Source organism: Pelophylax lessonae (assembly GCF_965119305.1).
Source record: "Pelophylax lessonae genome assembly, chromosome: 1".
Taxonomy (NCBI): Eukaryota; Metazoa; Chordata; class Amphibia; order Anura; family Ranidae; genus Pelophylax; species Pelophylax lessonae.
In genome coordinates this window covers 148,004,472-148,019,701 of record NC_138768.1, presented here as the reverse complement: position 1 = coordinate 148,019,701, position 15,230 = coordinate 148,004,472, and positions in this window count along the sequence as shown.

Sequence of the window (15,230 nt, the reverse complement as noted above, 5' to 3'; positions counted from 1 at the left end):
TACAGCACAGATAGATGTCTTTGGACTGAATGGTGTTGTCATTCCAGGTGCCTACAGGGTGGGGCCTCTTGAAATGGCCTCAACTGATGACCCTCTGAAATGGGTAATATCCGGTCTTTGGTGGTCCAGTAGATGGTCCCCTCTATATGATTGATGTGTAAAGAGAGGAAACTTCACATACAGTCATAATGTTTCCCAAATGTTATTAAAAAAACAGCTAAAAACATTCACTTTTTAGACAATAAACAAGACAGATCATCCTCGAGCAGCAAGCTCGTCCTCCGGCGACACTTCCGGTTTGCCTATTTCTCAGCAAAGAAGAGTTGTGTCGGTGTACCCAGCCACACAAAAAATATGAGCAAAAAATATTTTTTTCTATTTATAGTGCAGAAAGGAAGGGTTAGAATTGTTTGTCAGGTAAAACTTTGTTTCACATACTGCTGCTTGAAATAAGCTGGCTAAACCTTCCAAATTGGTCAACCCTATGCTAGCTGTGAATAACAAAATGTCCAATTTATTATGTATATGCCAATTTTACAATTTTATATGTATCAATTCAAAAAGTTAATCAATAAAAAAAAAAATAATAAATTGAGTGACCCAAAACCACTATCATTTTCTTGAGATATTTATGTATACTGTATCATAGCCATTCCTAAGTTAGCCTTCACATTTAACATTTGTTACTCGTGTGAAAGAATGTAGGAAGCAACTAGTAATACTGTACCTTAGAGACATCACTTTAGATATATATATATATATATATATATATATATATATATATATATATATATATATATTACTATGCAAACGTCTTAGGCAGGTGTGAACAAATGCTTAAGAATGCTTTCAGAAGCAGTAATTATTTGTACCAATTTATGAAAAGAAGAATAATCCAAATCAAATCCATATTTGGTGTGACCACCGTTTGCCTTCAGAACAGCATTCATTCTTCAATTCATTCTAGATACACTTGCACACAGTTTTTGAGGGAACTTGGCAGGTAGGTTGTTCCAGACATATTGGAGAACTAACCACAGATCTACTCTATTTGCATAAATTCAGCTTCAAACTTGCAAGAAACTTCCACAGCTTCACTGTTGTCTGCAGACACTCATTATTGTACCGATCTCCAGCCCTTCATGAACAAATTGCCAAATATTTCTAATTTTGATTCATCAATCCGGATCACCTTCTGCCATTTTCTTGCACCCCAGTTTTTATGTTTTTGTGCATACCTGAGTTGCTTAGCCTTGTTTCCATGTCTAATGCCCCATACACACGTGCAGATTATCTGCAGACTTTTGTCTGCAGACTTACCAAAACCATATAATATGAGGTCAAACCTAAACACTTTCAATTTGTATGCAATCCGGAAGGCCCTTGCACTACATAGAAAAGGTAAGTCTGCAGACAAAAGTCTACAGATAATCTGCACGTGTGTATGGGGCATAATGCAACTAAGATGAGCAATAATAGCTTTTTCAATTCTATCCTGATTGGTATACGATAAGGCAGATCAACAAACCCCCTCAAGCTTTCTCTGTTTTAAGAGGCTTTGGACTTGTGTTGATGGCATTGGTTTGACGTTATTTTTAAATATTACTGAGAATGCAAAATCTGATCTGAAATTAACACTAGCCCACCAACTCAGGTTCTTAGCATTATCTCACATCAACTCATATTGTCAGGGTCTGTTTATGAATGTGTTCACATAACTCAATGAGTCACACAAAGATTTACACATTTTCCCAATTATATCAAATTAATGAAAATTGTGTAAATTCTGTGTGAACGCATTTATAAACAGCCCCTCATATTGTGTGTTTATTACATTACTTATATGTCTATCTTAGGCAGGTTTCTGATTCCTGGTTGGGATATATAATACAAAAGCCTGAATTAATACAGAAGCTCCTAATTCCTATTCCTTGTGACATCCCCTAAGGTGTTTTTATAGCCATATTTTTTCTTTTTTTTTTTTTGGGGGGGGGGGGTGAGAACTCCAGTTAATTGGGTATTTTCATTTATTTAATAATTTATTAGAGGTACTCATAAAGCAGCATCAATTTACACAGCACTATACATATGTGTACAAATTGGTACTCAGTAGTTTGTACGGATGGTGTCCTGAGGTATTACCTCCCAGGTCTGGACCAGGGCATCACTGAACTCCTGAACAGACTGAGGTGCATCCTGGTGGCATCAGATGAACCAAAACATAATGTCCCAAAGGTGTTCTAATGTATTTAGGTCAGGCGAGCGTGGGGGCCATTCAATAGTATCAATTTCTTCATTCTCCAGGAACTGGCTGCATACTCTCCCCACATAAGGCCGGGCATTGTCGTGCATGACCAAGAGGAACCCAGGACCTACTGCACCAGTGTAGGATTTGACAATGGGTTCAAGGATTTCATCCCGATTCCTAACGGCAGTCAGGGTGCCACTGCCTAGCCTGTAGAGGTCTGTGCGTCCCTCCATGGATATGCCTCTCCAGACCTTCACTGACCCACCATCAAACCGGTTATGCTGAACAATGTTACAATCAGCATAATGATCTCCACGGCTTCTCCAGACCGTTTGACATTTAGGTGAACCGGAGCACAAATGACACAGGATGCCAGTGGCAGACCTGAAAAGCACAGGGCGCCAGTGGCGGACCTTCCAATTCTGGTAGTCATTGGCACATGCCAATTGAGCTTCACAGTGCTGGCAGTAATCACAGGGCCCACTAGAGGACATTGGGCCCCCAGGTCACCCTCATGAAGTTTGTTTTTGGTTGTTTAGTCAGAGACATTCACACCAGTGGCCTGTTTGAGGTAATTTTGTAGGGCTCTAGCAGTGCTCATCCTGGTTCTCCTTGCACAAAGGAATAGATACCAGTCTTGCTGATGGGTGAAGGACCTTCTACAGCCCTGTCCAGCTCTCCTAGAGCAACTTCCTGTCTCCTGGAATCTCCTCCATGCCCTTATGGCTGGCCATACATGTTCAATTTTCTTGTACAATTTTCTGTTAGATTTACCACAAACCACATAATATGAGGTCAACTAAACAACACTTTCACTTGTATCCAATTAGGCAGGCCTTTGTACTACATAGTTGAAGGTAAATTTCAAGAAAATTGTACAGCAAATTGTAAGAAAATTGTATAATGTATGGCCAGCCTAAGGCTGTGCTGGGAGACACAGCAAACCTTCTGGCAATGGCATGCATTAATGTGCCATCCTGGAGGAGTGGGACTGCCTGAGCAACCTCTATAGGGTCCAGGTATCACCTCATGCTATCACTAGTTACACTGATCCTAGTCAAATGCAAAAACTAGTGAAAACAGTCGGAAAACATGAGAAGGGAAAAAAATTTCAGTGGCCTCCACCTGTAAAACCATTCCTGTTTTGGGGGCTGTCTCATTGTTGCCCATTTAGTGCACCTGTTGTTAATTTCATTAACACAAAAGCAGCTGAAACTGATTAACAACCCCCTCTGCAGGAAATGAAATAACAGGGAAATCACTCTACTGATTAACAACCCCCTCTGCAGGACATGAAGTAAAAGGGAAATTGCTCTACTAGGACATGGATGCATCAAACATGACAGGGTTTGTTCCATATTATATTTGGATTGCATTTGTAATAATGTAAAAAAAAGTATTTTTTTTAAATACTCCATATAATCATAAAGTCTTGTAGTATGTTATGTTATGAGCACTGCCAGAGAATGGGATAACTACTGTAGCTCCTTGGTTTGATTCCCTAAGGCGACGAGCTAGGGTGATCTTCAAACCTGACACTAGCTTTTACATCTAGTAAAAAAACATTGTCAATTAAGTTTTAAAATCACAGAAAAAAAAAATCCCAGGTGTTAAATTGGAGATTGGTCTAAGAATTACTTTGCTAATAGATAAAGCTTACCATTTGCATATACTAGAAAAAGAACAGCTGCACTCAATCTTAGGAAGCTGCTACAAAAGCTAGAAAAATTCCAGTATTGAATATTCAATATAGTGAAGCGCTACCTCTTACATATGTAAACTGGGTATAGTTAAAAAATATAAATATATATATATATATATATATATATACCTGTGTATAGGGTGATAAATGTTGATACAATTAAGGTGTATTGATTTTAAAGAATCACATAGAATAAATAAAATACAAAATCATGTGCTCAAATATCCAATGTGCGTTCCACAAAATTATTGTAATACAAATTCATTGAAATAGTTCAACCAAGTGCTCAGTGTCCATATAAAAGTTTAACAATGATATTGTGAATGTCCAATGCGCTGATGGATCCACATATATCCTTACCAATAATTAAATATATGCAAAGTGAAAGAAAATGGCCAAATGTGGGTAAAAAAACAAAACAAATTGAAATCAATTTATATGTGGATGTCCTATTGGGGTGTATTCAGTGAATCCCTTCACCTGTAGGTGCCTAGAGGTAAATTATGGTTGTCTCCATAAAGGTGACACCAGCCCAGTGCTCACTAGCCTCTCACCTCTCTCTTTCTTGTAATAAGCCTCTTTAAAATAAAGTTAATTTGGTGTGAAGCCTGCGCTGTCTTTGAGCATTAAAAACTCCCAATATCTATCCTTGATGCTGCTTGTATAGTGACTGTAACCTTTGGACAGTGATCAATTAAGTATTTGGGGGGGGGGGGGATACTGCGCTTCAAGGATATATTGAACAATACACTCTAACTTATTAGCTGAGTTGAGAAATTATTCAAACATATAGATAAATAATATGGACCAATATCCTTAGTGCAAAACTTGCTAATAAATACGCATAAATATTCAATAAGGTAATAAACAATAATCCAAGGTGCAAAGCGACTAAGGTGCAATTAAAGTAAACAAATATAAATTAATTATAAAATAAATATAAGTGCATGGTGGCTAAAATGCAATAGAAGTTGTAAAAAAAATTTTTTTGTAAAGGTGCATATAATTAATATATTTAAATGACGAAAAAGTGCATAATAAATGTGCATAAATACTCTCAATGCTGTGCCATCATGTGAGATAAATATAATTTATACAAAGGTATAATAATTTGATAAATAATTTGTGCAAATATATCAAAGTGCCAGTGCTGTTCACATATATATCAATTTAACAAATAATTAGCTGAAAAAAGTCCATATAATCTTCCAAAATTAATTAACAATTCAAAGTGCTTCAGTGTTAAATAAGTGGCAGTGTCCCAATAAACAATCCTGTATCCTCTCCACCACCTCTTTAAGTGCTGGTGCTCTTCAGTGTGTGACCACTTCTAGGTGTGCTAACCGCACACCTCACTGCTGCAAATAATACGCTTAGAGTATTATTTCCAGTGTTGTCTCTCCTTCCTTTATGTGGCTTGTGGGTACATCTATCCAGTCCTCTGGGATACTGCGGAGTGCTGTCAGGGAATCCTGTATCGCACTTCTCTTGTAGTTATACTGTGGTCTCAGAGAAACATTGGGCCATCATGGTGTAGTATGTTTAAATCTTATTAGAAAAATACAAAGTAACTTACAGTTGAAATCGCAACAATCTGCACTACAATATCCACCACGTGACTTGTTTGAATGTCCCTTCCGGTGTGCGCTTTCCTATGCATTACGTCATGACAACACGTGACTTCTTCAAGGGATCTTTAAAATAAGCTGGTTTCTCTGGAGGGTCCTGGATGTAGATAGCCCATGTGATACAGCTCCTGCCACTAGGTAATCTTTAATTACTCTGTTCCATCTTTAGTTACTCTTGGGAGTGGGGATAGAAATAATCCTCTCATGGTGTAGTAATTAACCACTTTAAGACCGGAAGGGTTTGCCCCCTTAATGGCCAGGCCCTGTTTTGCGATTCGGCACTGTGTTACTCTAATGGACAATTGCGCGGTCGTGCGACTCTGTACCCAAATAAAATTGATGTCCTTTTTTTCCCACAAATAGAGCTTTCTTTTGGTGGTATTTGATCACCTGTGTGATTTTTATTTTTTGCGCTATAAACAAAAAAATAGCGACAATTTTGAAAAAAAAATATATATATTTTTCACATTCTGCTATATAACATTCTCAAAAAAAAATTTAAAAATCAAAATTTTTCAACATTTTAGGCCAATTTGTTTTCTGCTACATATTTTTGGTAAAAAAAAAAAAATCGCAATATGAGTATTTTGATTGGTTTTGCGTCTACTAACTACGGGGAAGATTTACGTAATTTTTATTGTTTTTTTTACTAGTAATGGCGACGATCAGCGGTTCTTTGCGGGATTGCGACATTATGGCAGACATATTGGACCCCTAACTGACATTTTTTACATTTTTGGGGGTACCAGTGACATTACTACAGTAATCAGTGCTAAAAATATGCACTGTTACTGTAATAATGACACTGGCAGGGAATGGGGTTAACCCTGTGGGTGATCAAGGGGTTAAATGTGAGCCTAGTGATTCTAAGTGTGGGGGGCGTAGCTTCTGAAATGACCACAGCCCACCGTCCTTCTCTCTCAGCGGGGAGCAATCGCGGGTGTCAGGTGGCAATCGTGCATCGGCTTCTCTGCTCATGATTAGGGGCAGGAGCACGCCACCGGCGGCACGTGTTAGCCCCCTAGCTGCCACCAAGCAACTGACATACCCATACGTCGGTTTGCCTGGGAGAGCCACCCTACTGCAGTATATATATGTGGTAAGTGGATAAAGTATTTATTGTTAAAGAATCATAAAATAACTCACATATAAAAACTCTGTTGAAGGCAGTATTGTGAGTCTTTTGCGCTCTTACTAGTGTGGACGTCACTTTTGCTTCCGGGTACGCTCCGTCTCTGCCTTTCAGAGCAAAATTCTAGGTTTTGTTAGTAGGGGAATAGAATAAATGGCAGCAAGTACAGTTTTACCACTGTATATAAGCTTTGTTAAACTGCGTTCAGTATACAATGCACCTGTTTCTGGTCTTTATCTACATGAGGTAGAAGTGTTTGAGATAATAAAGAGATAGAGTTCTTAGAAGAAAGTGAATTAATTTGTTTACATATATAAGAGGTCAGCTTATAGAACTCTGTAATTAGCTTTTCACCCATAAGACTGAACAAGTGACAAGTTGACAGCTCGAAAAAGAAACCATTCTGCGAGCAGCACAGAAAAAGGCTCATCATCGTAAAGGTGATTGGAGCTGGTCATATCCAACAGCGCAAGTTAATTATGTTGATTAGATTCCATTTTTTTTTTAATAGAAATAGCATTTCAAACTATAATTATGTTCATGAGTGCTGAAATTATATTATACTAATATAAGGCTAGCAATACACGCATAAACTTACAGATGAACAAGAGAAATCTAATAGATTCCCCCATCCACACTAAACATCATGGATGAAGGAATCTGCACTTCCGGCTCTTGTATTCAATCAGCCATGCCACCAGTGGTTGATTCATACCCGCATGATAATGGCATCTGTTTGGATGCAGTCACTGTTCCACTCAGCTCAGATGATTTTTCAAGTGAATTTTCAGCTGGTTCAGCAGGGATTAGACAAATTGTGAGCTGTCTACAGCAAGCTTAAAGTGGTTTTAAACCCTTATATACAGTATATTACCAAAAGTATTAGAATGCCTACCTTTACACGCACAGGAACTTTAACGGTATCCCAGTCTTAGTCCGTAGGGTTCAATATCTACCCTTTGCAGCCATAACAGCTTCAACTCTTCTGGGGAGGCTGTTCACGAGATTTAGGAGTGTGTCTTTGGGAACGTTTGACCATTTGTGAGGTTTTAGGCACTGATGTGGATGAGAAGGCCTGGCTCACAGTCTCTGCTCAAATTCATTCCAAAGGTGTTTGATCAGGTTGAGGTCAGGACTCTGTGCAGATCAGTCAAGTTCCTCCACCCCAAACTCACTCATCCATGTCTTTATGGACCTTGCTTTGTGCACCGGTGTACAGTCATGTTGAAACAGGAAGGGGCCATCCCTGAACTGTTCCCACAAAGCTGGGAGAATGAAATCGTCCAAAATGTCTTGGTATGCTGAACTGAAACTAAGGGGCCAGCCCCAACCCCTGAAAAACAACCCCCACCATAATTCCCCCTCCACCATATGATTTGGACCAGTGCACAAAGCAAGGTCCATAAAGACATGGATGAGCGAGTTTGGGGAGACAGAATTTGACTGATTGTAAATTTTTTAATTTCAGAGGTTTACAACTAGGGTTGAGCGAACCCGGACTGTATTGTTCGTACCGGACTTTTGGGTATTCTGTACCCGGACCCGAACCCGGACATTTCACTGTATGTTTGGGTATTGTCCGTTGTTCTATAACGTTATTTTAATGTTTTGCCGCGGTTTTAATGGCTCGCTTTCAACAGGTGCAAGGCAGCCAATCAGCAAGTGTTTAACTAGTGTGCCCTAGAAGCCATCACAGCCATGTCTACTAATGGCATGTCTGTGATAAGCCAGTGCAGCATGTGACCCAGACTCTATATAAGCTAGAGTCACACAGCGCCGCACGTCACTCTGCTAATAGTACTGTAGGGAGAGGTTGCTGACTGCTGCTGCTGAGGGAGAGATAGGAGTTTACTATAGGGCGAGGCTGGAGAGATTGCTTGTAGGGAAAGCATAGGAGGAACAATCTGCTTTATCATACAACGATCTACATTGATATGATTTTGTGGGGTGCAGTGAACGATCTTTATGCCCTGACCTGAGCCAAGTGAGGAGGAGAAGGGAGAAACAAAAATTTTTTTATCAGTCTGTTAGTTGTGCGGTGCTGCACATTTCATGCAACCTCAGTGCATATGTGTGTGCTTAATCTGCATTGAAAAAAGAAAAAACATGTTTTCCTTCATATTTAACTTTAAAGACTGTATGTCAGACAGACATTGCTTTTCTAACCTCCTCTTCAAAAAGCACCAATGTGAGGGGAAAATAATTATTTTACAGTATTTAGGGTAAGAAAATTATTTTTCAGTTTTTCATTCATACATTACAGTGAGATACACCCATTGCATACTGTTGTATTGCGCCGTGCAATAAAAAAAACTATTTAGGGGCAAAAGAGTTTATTGCTGCCCTGTCCGCATATGTTACAGTGACATACACCCATTGCATACTGTTGTATTGCGCATTGCAATAAAAAAAAAAAACATTTAGGGGCAAAAAAAGTTGATTGCGGCCCTGTCTGCATATGTTACAGTGAGATACACCCATTGCATACTGTTGTATTGCGCCTTGCAATAAAAAAACTATTTAGGGGACAAAAAAGTTGTTTGCGGCCCTGTCTGCATATGTTACAGTGACATACACCCATTGCATACTGTTGAATTGCGCCTTCCAATAAAAAAAATATTTAGGGGACAAAAAAAGTTGATTACGGCCCTGTCTGCATATGTTACAGTGACATACACCCATTGCATGCTGTTTTATTGCGCCGTGCAAGAAAAAAAAAATATTTAGGGGCAAAAAAAGTTGATTGCGGCCCTGTCTGCATATGTTACAGTGACATACATCCATTGCATACTGTTGAATTGCGCCTTGCAATAAAAAAAACGATTTAGGGGACAAAAAAAGTTGATTACGGCCCTGTCTGCATATGTTACAGTGAGATACACCCATTGCATACTGTTGTATTGCGCCTTGCAATAAAAAAACTATTTAGGGGACAAAAAAGTTGTTTGCGGCCCTGTCTGCATATGCTACAGTGAGATACACCCATTGCGTACTGTTGTATTGCGCCGTGCAATAAAAAAAACTATTTAGGGGCAAAAGAGTTTATTGCTGCCCTGTCCGCATATGTTACAGTGACATACACCCATTGCATACTGTTGTATTGCGCCTTGCAATAAAAAAAAAAAACATTTAGGGGCAAAAAAAGTTGATTGCGGCCCTGTCTGCATATGTTACAGTGACATACATCCATTGCATACTGTTGAATTGCGCCTTGCAATAAAAAAAACTATTTAGGGGACAAAAAAAGTTGATTACGGCCCTGTCTGCATATGTTACAGTGAGATACACCCATTGCATACTGTTGTATTGCGCCTTGCAATAAAAAAACTATTTAGGGGACAAAAAAGTTGTTTGCGGCCCTGTCTGCATATGCTACAGTGAGATACACCCATTGCGTACTGTTGTATTGCGCCGTTCAATAAAAAAAACTATTTAGGGGCAAAAGAGTTTATTGCTGCCCTGTCCGCATATGTTACAGTGACATACACCCATTGCATACTGTTGAATTGCGCCTTCCAATAAAAAAAATATTTAGGGGACAAAAAAAGTTGATTACGGCCCTGTCTGCATATGTTACAGTGACATACACCCATTGCATGCTGTTTTATTGCGCCGTGCAAGAAAAAAAAAAAACATTTAGGGGCAAAAAAAGTTGATTGCGGCCCTGTCTGCATATGTTACAGTGACATACATCCATTGCATACTGTTGAATTGCGCCTTGCAATAAAAAAAACTATTTAGGGGACAAAAAAAGTTGATTACGGCCCTGTCTGCATATGTTACAGTGAGATACACCCATTGCATACTGTTGTATTGCGCCTTGCAATAAAAAAACTATTTAGGGGACAAAAAAGTTGTTTGCGGCCCTGTCTGCATATGCTTCAGTGAGATACACCCATTGCGTACTGTTGTATTGCGCCTTGCAGTAAAAAAGAACTATTTAGGGGACCAAAAAAGTTGGTTGCGGCCCTGTCTGCATATGTTACAGTAACATACACCCATTGCATACTGTTGTATTGGGCCTTGCAATAAAAAAAACTATTTAGGGGACAGAAAGATATTAAATTGCGGCTTACTCTGTATCTGTACGTATGCGATACACTCGTTGGATACTGTTGTTCTAGTCCACTATTCAATACACACCCATTTAGGGAAAAAATATTAAATTGCGGCCTAGTCTGTATCTGTACGTGTGAGATACACCCGTTGTATACTGTTGTTCTAGTCCGCTATTCAATAAACACTCATTTAGAGAAAAAATATTAAATTGCGGCCTAGTCTGTATCTGTACGTGTGAGATACACCCGTTGTATACTGTTGTATTGCGACTTGCAATAAAAACCCATTTCGGGGAAGATCCAAAATTTGATAAATATGAGGAGAAGGTCAAATAAGGGGCGTGGCCTGGGTCGTGGTGTTGCTGGTGGAGCTCCTGTTGCAAGGAGAGGACGTGGTCGATCTGTGCCAGCTACACGCACAGGTGAAACACCTTCCTCAGCTGCAAGTAGGCGACAGAACCTCCAGCAGTATTTGGCAGGGCCTAATGTGCCTCTAGAAATGTTGAGGCCAGAACAAGTACAGGCGATAGTAGATTGGGTTGCTGACGGTGCCTCCAGTTCCTTCACATTGTCTCCCACCCAGTCTTCTGCTGAACGGTCAGAGTTGGCACCTGCAGCCGATGTCCATCAAACTGTCAACGCACCCCCTTGCAAATCAGCCAAGCAGTCTGAGCCCCAATCTATGCAGCAATCTCTTCTTCTTTTTGATGACTCTGTTAGCATGGTTTCCCAGGGCCATCCATCAATCCCTGCCCCAGAAGAGGAAGAGATTGAGTGCACCGATGCCCAACCACTTATGTTTCCTTATGAGTACATGGGAGGACCATTGCAGCACGTCTCGGATGATGACGAAACACAGGTGCCAACTGCTGTGGAATTCCGAATTGTGGAGACTGACAAGGAGGGCAGGGGCGAAGACTGGGTGGAAGATGATGTGGAGGACAATGAGGTCCTCGACCCCACATGGAATGAACGTCATGCAGGTGCCCTGAGCAGTTTGGGGCTGGATGTCACACAGACAGGAAATGTGTCCATTGCAATACCGTTTAATTGGGCGAGGGGGGGGGGCGCAGATAGCGAATGCAAAGCGCAGTAGTTTTACAGAAAGCATCGGAGGCAGAAGCAGAAAAGACAGGACAGGTGAGACTGGAGTTTTGCTTTAAGTCTGTACATACCAGTTCCTACAATAGCCTAATAGATATATTTGTTTAACCATTGTACTGTGTGAAGTTTGTGAACGGAACACAAATGATTACAACAATTTCCCTGTTGAGCAATGACATCCTATGACTATCCTAATGAATCATCCTATGTATGTAAATTGATGGTAATGTTGAAACCACATGGAATGTTTTAATTAAATGTGAAGATAACCATTCTTTTTCACTGCATAAAAATTGACAGAAGCTTTTTTCAGGAAATCTCAGCATTTTCTGTTGTCAGACAGAAGAATTTTGACACATATGCCAGACATCCAGGAAAGCATTGTCTATAATGAGATCCTTACAGTTTCTTAGATATTAAAGAGGATTTTAGTGAAAAACTATACTCAACTAGGGATGTGAGAAACTGTCTGTCTCTGTTTGTGGATGTTTAGAGAATCCTACTAAAATTTAGCAAAGCAGAAATGACCATCGAGCTGCTTTGAAATCTATAGGAGACCAATCTTGTTAGTAGGTTCAGACCATTGTTAGGGCTAATAGGCTAACTACTGTTAAAAAAGGGATGACAAGCTGAGCATTGCCATGAAAGACAAACTAAAAAAAAAAGAAAAAAAGTAAAAAAAATACTGTACAATGGGGAGAGGGTCTTTTCATGGAGTTTCAAAAGAAACAATGAAAGTACTCAAATTCTCTAATTAACATTGCTTAGGGAAAACCTTAAAGGAGAAGTACAGCCAAAGCTTGTTTGGCTATATTTCTCCTGTGGATCACAGGAGTGCAGTTTGTTCTGCACTCCTGTGACATATTTTCAGCAGACTGCCGCCATCGGCTGATGTCAAAGAGCTGGCTCGGGCAAGATTGTGCCAATGAAGATGGGATCCACATGCCTGGACCGATATCCCACTCAGCCTCTTATTGAGCTGCTAAGAGCCTGAGCTGGCTGATCCCACCTCCTCCATAGCCCAGCACTCCAGTGAGCGAGGAAGGGCAGAGCAGACAATGGTGACTGACAGTCAGCAGCTCTCTGCTCAGGGAGCTGAGAGAACCGCGGGCAATCAGTGGTGTTAGATCACTCGGTTCTCAGTGTTAGAGCCTGTGGGGGAAAGATGCAGCACTAGACAGATGCTGCATCCACCCCGGTAAGTATAAATGTGCAAAAAAAAAAAGTCCATACTTCTCTTTTAAAGCCGTACATTGTGTAAAGGCCTCATTTACATGAGTGTACTGTACCATACAACCATGCAAAGGGTTGTCTTCAGGCGCACTGGATTGTACACTTGTGTGGGAAAAATGCACAGATGAGAATGAAAAATGTCTGCGTTCTGATCCTTACATCGGTCCTGCTCAGATGTGCAACCCAGTATGGCTTGAGATCCATGCAGATCCGTGCAGCCTGCCACCTGTTATTGATCCCCTGTCAGTGAAGATTGCCCTTCCCATGGTTGCATGGAATGGTGCACCAGTGTCAATGAAGCCTAACAGAACTGTTTGATTTTGATGGACAGTCTGAGCAACAGCATACCATGACAGTGCATGTTTGGCCATGTATTTTTTTTCTTTTACAGTTAGCATGGCTTGCATACAGCAACAGTACTCCAATCTGATTCCCTTCAGTTTAAATGTGGTAATTAAAACGAAATTAAAAAAAAAAAAACATGGCAAATAATAGCATCAGTTTCCCCTTAATATTTCAAGCAGACCCTTATCTAGGCAGGTAACCTGTGCGGCCAGGACAGGAAGGGCAGCAAGCATGCATCCCCCCCCCCCCTTTTTCCTGTACTATATCAGACAACATGACTTTTAATATTGGAGAGTAAATAATCACACACCAATTTCATTTAAAAAAAAGCCTTACCTAAAAGAAAAAAAACACATACTTACGGGCTTTCAAAATACATTTTTATCAATGTCCCCACATCATACAACATCAATCATGGAATTCAGCAATGTAATTCACCACAATCACAACATCCAACTTTGTAAATCCAGTATTAATTTTGATGATCTTTCACATGCCACTGTGTACATATCCCACTTCCAGCCAGTGTGTGCACATTGTTAGGTGACGGGTCATCATTGATGTAGAATCATTTTTGGGATAATAATAAAGTGTATTTTTTAAGCAGGTAAGTATGCATTTGTGTTTTATTTTAAATAAGGGACTTTTGAATTTGATGTATGTGTTTTATTTACAGTACCTTTAACTCTTTGTGGGGGTAGGGTGGAAGCACGTGTCCCTTAACATTGGGACAAGGGTACTTCGCTAAGTAGAGGAGGCTTTGCCCCTTCCGCTTGCAAGGTAATGTTGAAAGGCATTATGGCCTGGTCTGATACAGGAAGCAGCAACACAAACCCCCAATCCTCCTTTAGTTTTCCATCCAGGCTGCATGTCTGGATACGAGTCTGGTCGGAAAATAATGGGGAACTCAACATCTTTTTTTGGTATAAATGAGTACTCTCACTTTAATTGTTGTCTTACCCTTTTATCAACCATTCACTGGTAATTAGAATGCTTTGACTGGCAGATAAAAATTGTTCATTAAAGCCTGGTACACACTATGAGGTTTTTTTCATTCAACCAAGTGGGTTGAACAAAAAAAAAATGTCAGCTCCAGTCGGAGCCACTGTACTAACGACCTGACGTTAGTGCAGTGATCTCCCCCATTAAGCTGTTGTGTTCTCACTTAGGGACAACCCCCCCCCACCAGAACACTCCAATCTCTGCCACTGACTAAGAGCGTTGATTGAGAGTCAGTCAGCTGTTGGTTTTCCAGCATGCACGTCCTTCTGTCGGACTGGCACATGGGCTGAATGTTACCTGTTTTTTATTAAACTGGCCGATGTCTCCTGATATTTGACCCATGTGTATGGGGCTTAAGGCTTTCCTTGCTCTCACTGATGCAAAATTATCCCACAACTGGCCAATTTCTATCAAAGTATTATTAAGAGGTCACAGAATATACAGCAGGACATATTTAATTAGTGAGAATTGCCCAAAATGTACTAAAATAAAAAGTAAAGCTAATGTTTTGTTACAAAAATTAAAGGTCTGCAGATGATACAGCAATGTAAAATTTGCCAGTAGCAGGACAAATGCTCAATGAGCAATAAAGGCCCACATGTATTAGAGAGCATAGGTAGTAATTTTACTGCAAGAATTAAGATACTGCAGGATATAGCAGTGTAAAATTGGTCAGTTGCAGGACAGTTTTAATCAGAGATAATAGGTCTAAGTTTTATTTTTACTATGGTAATAGGGGAGTGCAGTGAATGTGAGTGATGTAATGTGAGGTGTCTGA